This window comes from Schistocerca americana, chromosome 2 (assembly GCF_021461395.2).
Source record: "Schistocerca americana isolate TAMUIC-IGC-003095 chromosome 2, iqSchAmer2.1, whole genome shotgun sequence".
In the NCBI taxonomy this organism is placed as follows: Eukaryota; Metazoa; Arthropoda; class Insecta; order Orthoptera; family Acrididae; genus Schistocerca; species Schistocerca americana.
This window is the reverse complement of record NC_060120.1, coordinates 650639664-650654519: the sequence shown is the minus strand read 5'-3', so window position 1 is coordinate 650654519 and position 14856 is coordinate 650639664. Positions and strand designations below refer to the sequence as shown.

General features: G+C 36.8%; 1 protein-coding gene across 3 annotated transcripts in view; it reads left to right on the top strand.

Annotated features, from left to right (window-relative positions):
* Positions 1-14856, top strand: part of LOC124594875 (UDP-sugar transporter UST74c) — a 131311-nt gene that overhangs the window by 93154 nt on the left and 23301 nt on the right. For 2 of the 3 annotated variants that reach the window (XM_047133344.1, XM_047133345.1), the window contains exon 2: positions 5181-5238. The exons of the other annotated variant lie outside the window; for it this stretch is intronic. The gene's annotated coding sequence lies outside the window, so the exon portion shown is untranslated. The remainder of the gene's footprint in view (positions 1-5180; positions 5239-14856) is intronic. 3 annotated transcript variants of the gene reach the window in all.

The following is a 14856-nucleotide window of genomic DNA, read 5'->3' as shown; positions in this document are numbered from 1 at the left end:
CAGTTAGGTCTTCTACATATGCACGAAGAGTACAAAATGCGCAACCACACTGAAGTGATAAATTTGTCGTATACACACACACACACACACACACACACACACACACACACACACACACACACACACAATGAAATTCTCAAGGAAAATCAATTTGAAAAGGAAAGGAAGGAAACAGCAAGAATAATTAGAACGAAAAGAGACTTTGAAAAAAAAAGAAACTTGCAGAAATTGAGAACTTTTCAAAAAATAACTCCTGTGATTTATCGGACGTTTAAGGACAGGTAATAACGGAAGGATCCCAAACTCTGTGTGAGTCATTAGTAAAAATGGCGTCGTTGGATTGACCAACATTGAAAATTGCGAAATACTTTGATTAGCTTCTTAATTATTCAGGAACAATACATAGCTGGAATTCACTCTCATAAATATCTGGACGACGACTTTCTAAGGGGTGAATATGTTGTCTTAAAAAGGGCACGACATGTTCTGAACAAATATTTAATCTGAAGTCATTTGCCACAGTTTATCGATTTCAAAAGATATTGTAGTAATGAACGTTAATTTTAAAAAGTCATTTGATTCTTTGACTAATTATATAAATTAATCTGTGAATATGGTTTAAAGTCTAAATTAGCAAATCTAATGTGTGAAATTCTTGGGCACAGTGTCTAAAGTAAAATTTATGGGAGAAACATGTCAGCTCTTTGAGATACACGCGTGCAGCAAGATGATGGCCTATCGATTCTTTTAAATTGTTTTAGAAAAAATAGAATTAGGAATGAAAAACTGAGTGATTGAGATTTCACCAATACGATTGTGAAGAGGACACAAATATTATAATAAACTTCACATTTTTGTAGGTTACTGCGCCATACTGCCTGAAAATGTGACATCTGCTGTAACACACATTCATATTTTGGAACAAATAGCCATTAGAGTTAGCTTAAGAATTCCTGCTGGAACCAGATTTTCTCAGAAACATTAACATTAACCCTTTGAGTGCCAACAATAGAAAAATATAATTTTAAAAAATTTCACATAATCGTGATCGTGGTAAGCAACGAATACAAGAAGAAATTGGTAAAAAGTAAACAGTCGTTTTATTCTGTTGCTTTCACTTTGGAATCACTGGCACACAGTTTTCAACCAACCTTCATTTCGACTTACTGAAGGCAAATTTACATTTTCCCACACTCGAAACTTCAATGACCTCATAATGCCTAAAACGAATTATAGTTCTAACTAACAAGGAAAAATGGGCCTGAAATTTAATAAATTTTGTATCTCAACTACATAACGGCCCAATGGTTTCATTTCGATAATACTTGGAAAAAAATAGTAAAATTCAACTTCGTTACAATAGCTATGATATACTTATTTTAAATGTTGATCAACATACATTTCTAAAAGTTTCGTACATTGTACCTTTCCTCATTTCTGCCCAGTACGAGATGGAGATCTTGGTTTTGACTAGTCTTCTCAAGGTGCATATAACTTTTCCACATTTAGGGTTAGCCTCTTGGCATTGAACCATGAATGCAAGGACTTAGAATTCAACAACTGTAGTGGACAGATTCCTTAATGTCACTGTTACACTAGTGTCATCTGTAAATATGATCTTGACTGCAGTGTCTGGGCCGTGTGTATAAATAAGGAACAGAAGGGGCCTAACCCACTACCCTGTGGTATACCTATTTCGACTTTCCTTGCTCCAGGACCTGTAATCATATTTTGCAAATATGATACCGCCTGTTTTCTATTCCTTTTATTTCCATGCATCCAACTTATCGAAAAGGATTTCATGACTGAACGTGTCGAAAGCTTTAGAGACACCTAAATCAACTTCTACAAATCATTCTTGTTATCCAAACTACTGTTTCGTCAGTGTAATCGTTTCAGGGCTTCGTACTTCTACCTGTTCAAAAGCAATGCTGATTAATATTCAGTAGGCAGCGGCCGTCGAAGTATTTATAGATTCGTTGTTTTAGTAATTTCTCAGTTTAGAGAATGCCAAGAGGAGTGAAATGGGTCGTTAATCTTAAATTTTATGCTCATTTCTACGTTTGAAGAGAGGTACCTCTTTAGATATTTTTAATCTTTCGGAGAACGCACCCTTAGTGAACGATAAATTAACAAAGTGAGCCAAGAGTTTTGCAATATGTGAAGCTGTGTAAATTTTAAGTGACACTGAAAAATCTATACCAGCTGACATTTTGCGTTTGAGGCATTTAATCACCTTTTACCACTTAATGCTCGTTTGTTGGAACTAACCTCACGCTGAATGCCAGTGTGCGAAACCTAAGTTTATCCCGATTTGTGAAATTTAAACTAAGTGTGATTTTTCACAGTAATTTATGAAATTTCGGGTCTTTCCTTCCAGTATTGGTATCATCTGCACTTGTAAGAGTAATTTCCTGTTCATGTATAGCCCTCGTTTCACTCTTACGGTATTCCACACAAATTTTGATTTCCCCGACATTCTTATGTTATTTCTGAGAACCTTTGCAATTATCTGCACATGCATATAGCGGCAGAATATATTAGGGAGAAATTTACAGTGTTGGTGACTTTCCAATGCCGGCACAATTGATTTGCTATCTTTAATCTTTTCAGCCGAGCTAGTACTGTCATTTTTTCTTTCCAAGATATTCGACCTCTTCCTTATAGTAGTTGTCTTCGTATTGTTTCGTATTCGTTGTTTGCCCAGACGAAGACAACTAGGGAAGTTGTCGAAACGTCGTGAAAAGCAAATGACATTGACTTGGAAATTTAGTTGTGCTATTGCCACAGGCGCACAGTGAAGGTTAGCTCCGAAGCTATGCAGTCACGTACGGTGCTGCCTGGGCATTTGATGAGTCACCGAGTCTTGTAAATTTTTGCTGTCGCAATTCTTACCTGTTCCTGTTTAGACACACTCATGGGGGCCCCTTTTGCTTATCTGTCGATGTCCAATATTCGCTGACTGCAGAAACGTGCGTAAAGCTGCTCAAACAATTTCTTCGAAACGTGCAGAAAACATCATTCTCGAAGTGTTCATGACCTAATTATTTTCTCGTGCTTTCACAACACTCACTTCTTGATCTTGTTTCCAATTGCTGTCGACCACTACGTCTACATAAAGAACTGAACGATACCGTTTCAGAAAATGTGATCAAAAACTTTATTCGAAAGGATGGGACGGGGAGGAGATGGGAGGTGGTACTAATGCAGGTTGTGTCGTCGCGTGTTAAGATTCTAATGAGCGTGGCGCATTAAATAGGTCTGAAAAATGACATCTTAACGAAACGCTAACATGTTTCGATTTGTACTTCGCTGAATCGATTAATATTTTAAGAAACTGCATGGCGCTACCCATAATTTTGACGCAATTAAAATTCCCTTGCTGCCTGTTATAGTACCTATTAGATACCAGATGTAACAGTGTAGTCGATACATGCCTGTTGAATTTTGAAGCTGCAAAATTTCATGGTTTGTTCCACAATTTAGGACGACGACTATCATAGAGTATTGTGCCTAACATTCTACCGTACGTACTGTACCGTTACTGGAATGGAAAAATGGAGCGTTTTTGTATTTTGAGCTGCCATTAGTTACCTTGTAATACAAAGTTTGGTAGACGGGTTCCTAGTGTTAAAACCGTGTATTCCCATTATTACGAAATTTCACTAGAACGTTGTAGCGCGTTAAAAATCACATAAACCAAATACGACTACTAAATAAAGCAAAGAGAATCCAAAATTAACTAGTGAAACAATATAAGTTATTTACAGGTAAGTACAGCACAATTAAATAATAGTAATGTTTTCAGTGTACGTCATAGGTGTCAGTAATAACACTTGTTCAGATTATTTTAGTAGTAATAGTTGTTGTTGTTGTAGTAGTAGTAGTAGTAGTAGTAGTAGTAGTAGTAGTAAAATATGTAAATAATCCGTGCCTTGGTACGTATGACCCACTAGAATATATTTGAATACCTTCGTTTAAGCTTGAGAGCTGCTACTGTTGGATTTGTGCAGATGATGATTTTCACTTGACTTTCGAATTTTTGCGTAAGTGATCACTGTCGTATAAAAATAAAGAATTGCTTACGTCTTTCACACTCTACAGGTCACCTTTCCTTTATACGAAAAATGAAAGAATAAATGTACAACTACAGAAAATTAAAAAAACTTCTAGGTGATATTGATCCATATACCAAAGATGATACGTAAATTAGGTTCCAGAACCTGGAGCTCGTTAGCCTGATAAGTGGATAGAACAAAGAGTAGGGTTTAATGAGCCGTCTGGTCCTTACATAGAGGTAATTAGGTGTTCAGATGCGCAAGGACAAGGATGAAAATTAGTCTCCTTTCTGAAAGAACGATCATGGTGTTTTAGTTTGGTTAGACCTAAATCAGGGTGGCCAGAAAAGGTGTTCTCCCTACTCCCAAATGTGAGTCCATTGTGCTAAAAACTGCACCATATTGGATGCAAAAGTGAGATGAGGAAACCAAAGGAAACACTGATACCAAGGATTGGACAAAGTTATTAATGCAGAAACGAGACCCAGGGATGGCATAGCATGCAGAACTAGATGGAAATTGAAAGTATGTAACGACAGAAACGAACAAAATTAGAAATCTACGAAGTTAATGAGGTAGTGGTGGGGAAAAAGTCGAAGGTAACAGCAGAAATTGAAGAGCAAAATGTAAATAAGGCGGTGGAGGGCAGAAATCTGGCGAAAAATTGTTGCAGAGCCAATTAATGCCCAGACTGAAAAAAATTAACGTAAGAGCTGTTCCTGGTAATGGGATATATGTTTTGTGTATCTGTGTACACTTCTTTGCATTTATTTTCTAGAGTGCGACATATACATCACTTTAAGAGAATAACGTTAATATATTTTTAACCTTGAATGATGTAAATTGCCTTCCTTTATGAGTATTAATTTAATTTAACAACTTTAGGGATTTTTCCATAGCTACCGTTTATTGAAATTTTTTACATATCTGCTAATAAAATTATTTTTACTGTGTAACTAACCTATAATTATTCTGCTGCAGAATTTCTTCCAAAAGTCTCAGATGAAAATATTTGCAAACAATTCTTTTATGGAAGGAAGTTAAGTTTTATTTTATTGAGTGAAAACAAAATTACTATCTGTGAACTGTTTACATTGAGTGCAATTCTAAATTTGTTCGCAGATAAATATGGGCAGAGAGATTGGAATAATAAGATAGTTCTGACTTCATTTCAGCCAAGGTAAGCTAAATTTGCAGTGAAGGAATTTTATCTTCCTTAATAGTGGAGTTACACATCAGGAAATACATTTGACACTTACCAATTCACAATTTATCATCTCTCATCAGTTGTTAAAATTTAGAAATTTAATATTGAATAAGTGGTGTTTAAACTGTTAATGTTCATATTATTATTATTATTATTATTATTATTATTATTATTATTATTATTATTATTATAGCCTAGCTTGCTAGAGTATTCTGTTCTCCTTTTATAAAAATTGCTACCAAAAACTGTATTTCATGAATGTTTGGGCAATACTAAAATAACAAAAGAGAGGAAGCTAACAAAAGCATCACATTAAGATTGTTAATGTTTCCAGTCTCGTGATTTAAAAGATAAATTGCTCTAGTTTATCTTGTTGCCCTAAGGAATCCTGTTGATGTGCATTTGTATAGTACACACAGGGAAAGAAGAGTCCTGACATTTAAAGTGGGTTCTATGCAGCTGCTTCACTTGTTTTCCATGACTAATCACATAATGCGGTGGTTTCTCTTCTATGACAATGCCTTGGTGTTCATGCAGCTCTGAAGAGTACTGTAGTTTCAAGTCATGTAGCTTTGATACTGCCAGAGACCATTTGCACTTAGCTGGTAACTGCACTGCCAGCTGTTATGGCTCTTTTGCTGAATGAACTGTAGTGTGCTTTAGGTACGTGAAAAATAAAAATGGAAAAAGGTAGATTGCTACAAACCATGAAGATGACCTTTTAGAGTTGGACAGGCACAATGAAGACTGTTACACATTATAGCTTTTGATCAAAGGCTTCAACAAAGGAAATGCACACACATTCACACAAGCAAGCACACTTCACCCACATATGACCTCTACCACCAAATGGAGCCAGGAGGGTTACAGTAACTGGCTATTTTCTAGATAAGTTGCTCAAGAGAGAATGTGAATGGTGCAAATGTGCTACATGTCTTTGTTCTACCACCAAGGGAGCCAGCTAACAATGGCTGGATGTACATAGGTGTAGTGGCCTTGAAGTCACCACAAGCTGCCACATAGTCCCTAATAAAAACTGTAATCTAGGTGGTGTGGAATTCTTTTATTCCATTGTAGTCACAAAAATTCTCAGAATATTGATTTTGGCAAGTAATGATCGCCTGAGATGTGTTTAAAAAATAGCAATTATTTATCAGAATGTGCTTTGAGCAGATCTGAAGATGGTTGCTATTGACAGATATCCATAATATTAAGGACAACTTTTATGTTCGTAGACTGCAATAAAGGGAAAAAAATAAAGTTGCCAGTTCGGTGTCTGGTCAAATCCACTAGGTAAACGTCTATCCCACTGTAAAGTCCATATGTTAGACAATCACAACAGTTAGATATGTAATGGAATATTGTATGTTACAATGAGTTCGTAGTTCAGCTCAAGTAAGGAAGATGAAAACCTTCAAAAATAATCTTAACTTACCTAGTGTACTGTGCTGGAGAGGGACTGAGACAAAGTTGCATACTGTGGACAGTATCCCATCCAGCTGTCACAGCTCAGTTGGATTTAGCGTATGCAGATAGAGTCTGACTGTTTTGTTTGCAGTCCCGGTACACACTGAAACCCCTGCACCACAATAGTGTAGCACACCACAAGAGTATATCAGGTCTGCAGACATGTACTTCCAAATATAACTATGTAAAGTACTAACACAAAAATTGCTCCAGTACTGTGTGGAGTACTAACATTCAACAAGAGAAGGGAACAAGAGTTGGGATTGCTTGGGGGAAGAGATCAGTGAGGTCATCAGTCTCATTGGATTAGGGAAGGAAGTCGGCCATGCCCTTTCAAAGGAACCATCCCGGCATTTGCCTGGAGCGATTTAGGGAAATCACAAAAAACGTAAATCAGGATGGCCGGACGCGGATTTGAACTGTCGTCCTCCCAAATGAGTCCAGTGTGTGCTAACCACTGCACCACCTCATTCGGTAAAGGGAACAAGAAAACACTATTTGTCATTGCATTTTGTTTCCAAGGTCACTAAAAGACTTAACTGGATACAAATTTCTTAAAACATGTTTTGTTACGAAGAGAGATAATGGGCCATTCTTAAGTGTCCCCATTGTACACCAATGAAAGTTCAAAAGGGATCCTGGGAATCTGCAGTCTATGCAGAGTCAAAATGGAACACATTTAGTTGAAACTACTATCTCAGTAGCCTACTGCCATCCTTAAAAATGACAGGCTAGGAAGTTTCCCTTGAAATAGAACTGACCAACACCTTTAATTTTAGCAAGAATGTTGTAATGTGCAAGCTTTTATGCATCAGAACTAGATAAGGAGTAGGATGCAAGAGTCACACATGCAACATTAAGATCTATGGATAAAGGAAGAATTGTAGAATACAGTGGCTTTCATTCTTTGCTTTGGTTTTTCAATATTACCTGAAAACTAGGTACAGCTCTATACCCCAAACTTCTACAATTGCTGTAATTGTCAAAACTTTGAACATACAAATTTCACGTGTATGCCCACAGCAACATACAAAAACTGTACTTCAGCTGCACATTAGACACACAGATCTTTTGGCTGCCTTCCATTTTGCACAAATTGCCTTCATTCACCTAGTGTCGAGCAATGTCTGTGTCATTTGCTGAGAAGAAAATTCAGTTAGAGCCGAAGGTCACCAAATGAATGTTTCTTAATACAAGGATGACATTGAAAAAACTAGTAGTCGAACACAATATTTTTGCACCTGGGAGTGAGGGTGCTTTAGTAGACTTATCATGGGTTTTTATTGCAATATTTCACAAAAATACTCCGAAACACTTTATAGTATATGCACAACTGTGTTAAAATTGTGTGATGTGTTTTCCTTAATTACCACTGTACTTGTTTACTGCAACATCTCTGCATGTTCCTGATAATGACCACATGAGGCCAAGTGTACAAGTATTGTACTTTGTTAATATATCCCCCAATGATTTGCCCTCACCATCAAGAAAACTTAAAGTACATAGTGCTACATCTACCATGTGATACTAACACACACCTGCAAAACAATACCTAAAATTTCCTGAGATGAGATCACCATTTGTGAAACAGAAGGAAACAAGTAAGAGAATGTAGTGTAGAGTCCTTTATTTTTCCAAAAACATCACACTCGGGAAACAATGTAAAGTACAAAATAAATCTCCAGTCCTGAAATGGTTCTAGTGAAATGCGGCATGCAGCCAGGGAGACAGAAGGCACTTTCCACGAGTATCTTGTGCTCATTAAAATGATTCCCGTGAGTCAGTGTAATATGAATTGATTACTCCTGTAGAATAATTTAAGCTCCTTGCCCAGGGAAAATACTTTCACTTATCTCCAGGAGGTAAATTTGAGATACCTGTGCACCTTTAAGGGGTTAAAATCTCCATAAACTGGAAATTTTAGTAGTGACAAGACAAATTAATGGGAGGCTTGTGTTTGCTAATGAGATTTATCATTCCTTAGCAGCCTCACGTATGACTACATTACAACAATGCGGTACACAGTACTATACAAAAATGTGTGCATCCATTATGGCACTATAGTAAGAAGCCATCAAAGTGGCAACTTTCCCTCCTGCATTGACTGTGTGCTCTAGAAGGCATAAAACAAATACACAACAGGGAAATGATTTAGACTAGCAAAGCTGCCATACAGAGAGATAAAAAGCCGTGACCAAGAGCTATAATTCTTCTGCGTGTGAAGGGTGCATTTAGAGGCAGCATTAAGAGATATTGTCCATCGCCTGTCATTTTATTATATCAATTTTGGGCATAAGCGTTATAACCTGTGCAGCAAAATGATAGCATGTACGAAAATGTTCGGGAATGAAGAGGGAGTGACATGATGTGTGGTTCTCTAAAAAACAGTGTGTCAACAGAACTGGCATACAGTCCAAAAGCTCATTCAGGGACAAACGTGGAACTATCAGGGCATGACACTGTGAAGAATTCACAATTTGAATACAAGCGAACATAACCCAAGTAAACAAGAATCTGGGTTAATGCCAGTAAGCAACTAACTTTGGTGTAAATATGGTCACGTCAGGAAAGCTAAGACTCCAAAGGCACTGCCCAGTGTACATGCACTCACCGACTTACAGTGGAGTCGTGGATCCCTCTATCAAACCCAAACAACTAGTCTGTCAAATCCCTCCTGCTTTGTCATGTAGGGCTGAAAATGCTCTGCCCTATGCCAGTTCCCAAGTCAAGGTGTGAGGGGTTGTGTTGGTTGTCATAGTAATATTCATTATGCTATTTTGTCTAAAACTGACATGGAGAGACGGTGTACTGTGTAAAATTAATGTAGGTTGATTCTTACAAAGAAGACAGCAACCAGCCACCATTAACACTGCTATTTATTTCAGTAAATAGCGCCATAACCAGTTTTGAACTGACAAGTTCATCATCAGACGGCTGCCCCAAGATTTACAAGATGCACTTTGTATAATCATCAGTTTTCGATTTTATTCTTCCACTGTAGTGAAATATTCTTGGTGTGTTGGTGCCCTATGGTAGAAAACAGTGTTGGAAGTGCCCTATGTGAACATAACTAACCCCAAACGATTAAACAAATATATGAGGTTAAGTGGTTATAGCACTTACATCGAAAATTCCGCGCAATTTTGTTGCGAAGTTGCAGGATTGTATTTTCAAAATATTGCAAAATATATGCAGCATTCTCTCTCTCTCTCTCACTCACTCACTCACTCACTCTCTCTCTCTCTCTCTCTCTCTCTCTCTCTCTCTCTCTCTCCTCTCTCACTCACTCTCTCACTCTCTCACACTCTCTCTCTCTCTCTCTCTCTCTCTCTCTCTCTCTCTCTCTCTCACTCACTCACTCACTCACTCACTCACTCACTCTCTCTCTCTCTCACTCACTCACTCACTCACTCACTCACTCACTCACTCACTCACTCACTCACTCACTCACTCACTCACTCACTCACTCACTCACTCACTCACTCACTCACTCACTCACTCACTCACTCACTCACTCTCTCTCTCTCTCTCTCTCTCTCTCTCTCTCTCTCTCTCTCTCTCACACACCAAAAAGTATTTGCCACATGTGAAGTTGACACAAAGATTGCAGTTTTACAAATACAACTCACTGAGATATTACAATATACAGATTACTTTGATTTCACAGTATGATTGTTTTTAAAGAATGGACATAATATAATGAAATACAACACAAAGATAAACCTTACATTATGATCATATAATGTTACAGATGAAGTTGACAGATGGTGTAACCAGCTTGTGTGAACGTTACTTACATGGTATTATGTAAATACTGTGCTGTATACAGGGGGCAACGTAGAGGTGAGATAAAATAAATAATATGACAGTAACAATTATATTAACATCATATGGTGCACTGAAATTTTGAATCAAGTATAGTAGCAATAAAGTATAACTAAGCAGGCAGCTATATTTTTGTGTAAAGCAGTGCCAAAGTAGTTAATGTATACATTGTTTTAATTTGACAGTGAATTTTTTCTCAAGAATCAAGGTAACATTACAAATATTTATATTACAAAGAATAAATGTTACATTGTGAGCATACCATATTCAGTGAGCATTAATTACAAATAAATTAGGAAAATGTGGTGACCAGTTTGTATGAATGTTAGTTATATGGTTTGTATGAATATTATTTATATGGTATTGTGCCATAAACAGGCAACAACATATAGATGAGATACATGAATACTAATATTAATGTAGTATGGCACACCACTTTTTTAATCAATTTTTAAGTCGGAGTAATGTGTGGCTGAGCAGGCAGCCATATTATGATGTAATACTTTGTTTCTAAAGAACGTAAGACAATAACTTGTAGGCATAACAAAAAACTTGGTCTGAAAAGTAAAAAAGGTAGCTTCAGTGCCAAAAATCCCCATTCTAACCTACATCAGTTAAATGAGAGTTATTTATTCAACTAACATCACTTTTACAAATACTGAACCTGCCCTCATAAACAAAGGCCTTAACCACAACATAGAACCAAATCTTAATGGCAAAAACCTAAAAAGCCTTGTTGCAGCTGCTAAGCTTGCATGTGATGCTGCTAAATAAAATCACAGTGAAACCAATGCAATAGCCTTCAAAGCCAATAAAATAATCACAAGACACCTAAAAAATACTTCACATCAAAACAGTGACCAAAAGACACTGAATTGTATCAACTTCAAACTTTCTGACAGTAAAACTCTAATAGTGAAGGCAGACAAAGGTAACTGTGCAGTTTTAATGCATGAAAACGAATATGTTGAAAAGACCATGGAATTTTTCAGTGGCAATAACATAATTGAATTAGACTTTAAATTTCAGGCAAACTTATGAAATCTCTTAAGAACTGTAATTTCCTCCTAACTGAGAAGTGTGTGACTGCATTGCTATTGAACCCCACTGCCCCTCTCCTTCCGTCACAGCCTAAGATAAATAAACAGCATTGTTCAATCAGGCCTTTTGTTAACTCTAGGTACAGCCCTCCATATAGATTAAATTACAAACTGCTAGCTCTTCTGAATACCCATTGTACTTTTGAAACCAACTACTACATTAGGAACACGAATGAGCTCGTTGACACAATTAAGGATGTGCACATTCCACTGACAGCCAGATTTGTGTCACTTGACATTTTATGTCTCTATACTAACATCCCTATACAGGACACCATAAATATAATCAAGAAAAATCTACTTGAACATAAGAAACTGAGCATGGCAGAAATCTATGAGCTCGTTGAGTTACATTGGTGCTGTCATACAAATTACTTCAGTTTTAATAATAAAATTTACAAACAGAATGATGGGTAGCAGCCTAGCTGGGAATTAGCAGACTTCTACATTAACCACTTAGAGCACACATTTTTCAAAACTAAGTCACATCTACATTAAAATCATCTACTATAAAAGGTATGAAGATCATACAATTATTCTTTTTGATAGAGCTAATGAAGAAATTGACACATTAGCAACCAAGCTGAGCAGCATGCACATAAACATCAAATTCGCTGTTGAACATGAATCCAATAACAGCATCAATTTCTTAGATTTAAAAATTTCCAGCAAAAACCAGAAACATCACTTTGAAATTTACAGAAAGCAAACAGCCACAGATGTGTGCATCAACAGCTCATCTTGCCATCCAAACTAACATAAGATAGCATACTTCAGATCCATGCTGAATCACCTGCATAAAATACCATTGGAACCAGTTGCACAACATAAAGAAACCAATATCATTAAAGCCATAACTCTAAACAATGGATATAACCCTCACGTTATTGATAAGTTATCACAAAAAATCCGAAGAACAAACAAAACCCTGCACCAGACACCTACGCGCCGGCCGTGGTGGCCAAGCAGTTAAAGGTGCTACAGTCTGGAACCGCGCGGCCGCTACGGTCGCAGGTTCGAATCCTGCCTCGGGCATGGATGTGTGTGATGTCCTTTGGTTAGTTAGGTTTAAGTAGTTCTAAGTTCTAGGGGACTGATGACCTCAGATGTTAAGTCCCATAGTGCTCAGCGCCATCTGAAGACACCTACGCAGTCAACACAACATTCTGTAGAAAGCAGCAGAAAATATCTCACTTCCTTTTCTAGGGAGCATATCCCATAAAATAAGTAATCTTTTCAAAAACACAAACATAAATATAAACTTCCACACACTGTAAACTTCAGCAGCTAACCATTCATAACACAAAGAATAACAACCCCCCAATACAAAAGATAAGGTATATATAAACTCAGATGCCAAAATTGCTCCTCCTTCTGTATTGGACAGACTGGGAGAAACCTTGAGATTCGATTCAAAGAACATTTAGATGCCATATGTTTGAACACTCCTACAAAATCTGCATTTGCAATGCACACAACTCTTAGTAAACATGGAGGAGAAAACATTAAAGACCACATCCAAATATTGCATTATGCTGAGAAAGGTAGCCTCATGAATCTGCTTGAAGCAATAGAAATATACACACACAAAAGCTAATCACATCATATTCTCAAGGGACAGACAGAGCTAGCCAATGCAACCTTTCTACAAAAGTTTACTCACTTATTATCCAGTTTAAAACATAAATAAACACTACTCCTTTTAACAACATGTTATCAATAAGCCAAATATAGTATTACATCATAATATGACTGCCTGCTCAGTCACACATTACTCCAACTGTAAAATTGATTTTTTAAAAAAGTAGTGTCCCATACTTCATTAATATAATTTCTACTGTCACATTATTCATGTATGTCATCTATATGTTGTTGCCTGTTTATGGCATAGTATTTACACAATACCATGTAAGTAACATTCATACAAACTGGTCAGCACATTTTCCCAGTTTATTTGTAATTAATGCTCACTGAATATGGTATGCTCACAATGTAACGTTTATTCTTTGTGCTATAAATACTTGTAATGTTACCTTGATTCTTGGGAAAAAATTCACTGTCATATTAAAGAAATGTATACATGAAATTCTTTCGGACTGCTTTAAACAAAAAATATAGCTGCCTGCTTAGTCACACTTTATTGCAACTACACTTGATTCAAAATTTCAATTTATTTATTTACATTTTCTTTGCGTGGTATGATGTTAATATAATTGTTACTGTCATATTATTCATTTTATCTCACCTCTGTGTTTCTTCCTGTACACAGCACAGTATTTACATAATACCATGTAAGCAACATTCACATAAGCTGGTTACACCATCTGTCAACTTCATCTGTAACATTATATGCTCATAATGTAAGGTTTATCTTTGCGTTTTAATTTCATTATATTATGTCCATTCTTTAAAAACAATCATACTGTGAAATCAAAGTAACCTGTATATTGTAATACCTCAGTGAGTTGTATTTGTAAAACTGCAATCTTTGTGTCAACTTCATATGTGGCAAATACTTGTGTGCGTGCGTGCGTGTGTGCGTGAAATTACAATATTCATTTTTCATAGGAGGAAATTCGAATTGTTGTAAATATTGCTCGCGGTCTTTTACGAGAGCCTGGCAACTATTCCTGTGGTCAGCCAGAAAGTGATAGAGACCATACTGACCATAGTTCCCAGTCTGAAAGTCCACATTCTTGTACAGCTCAGTGAAAGAAATATTTCATTTCTCTGTTTGCTCAGATCAGGACTATGGTTATAAATGAAGGTTTTGAGTTCTAATCAATTTATACATTTGGTAAAGTTTCACATGCACAACACTGTAATATTCGTGATGTTCACACTGGCAGTAAATCTCTATCCTAAACAGCACTATGAGCAGTTAAGAGGCGACCTACGGTAAGTCCCTACCAAATTGCCTTTCGCCCTGACCACTGATAAACAAAATAAATGCTCGCCACAAAAGTGAAAAATAATAGTCACAACTTGCCGCATGGAATTGTTAACATTCCGGGTGTCACACTAACAGTTACTTTTGTGAAATCTAAGTGATCCAGGGCACAGTGCAATCCTCAAGAGTTCACTTCTTATTACTGAAAATGAGGGTTTTGTAACAGCTTCCCTCTGACGTCATCTGAGGGAGCGCGCACTCCGGCATTTGACTAACGCAGATCTTATGATGGCTGGGTGCGAAGTCAAG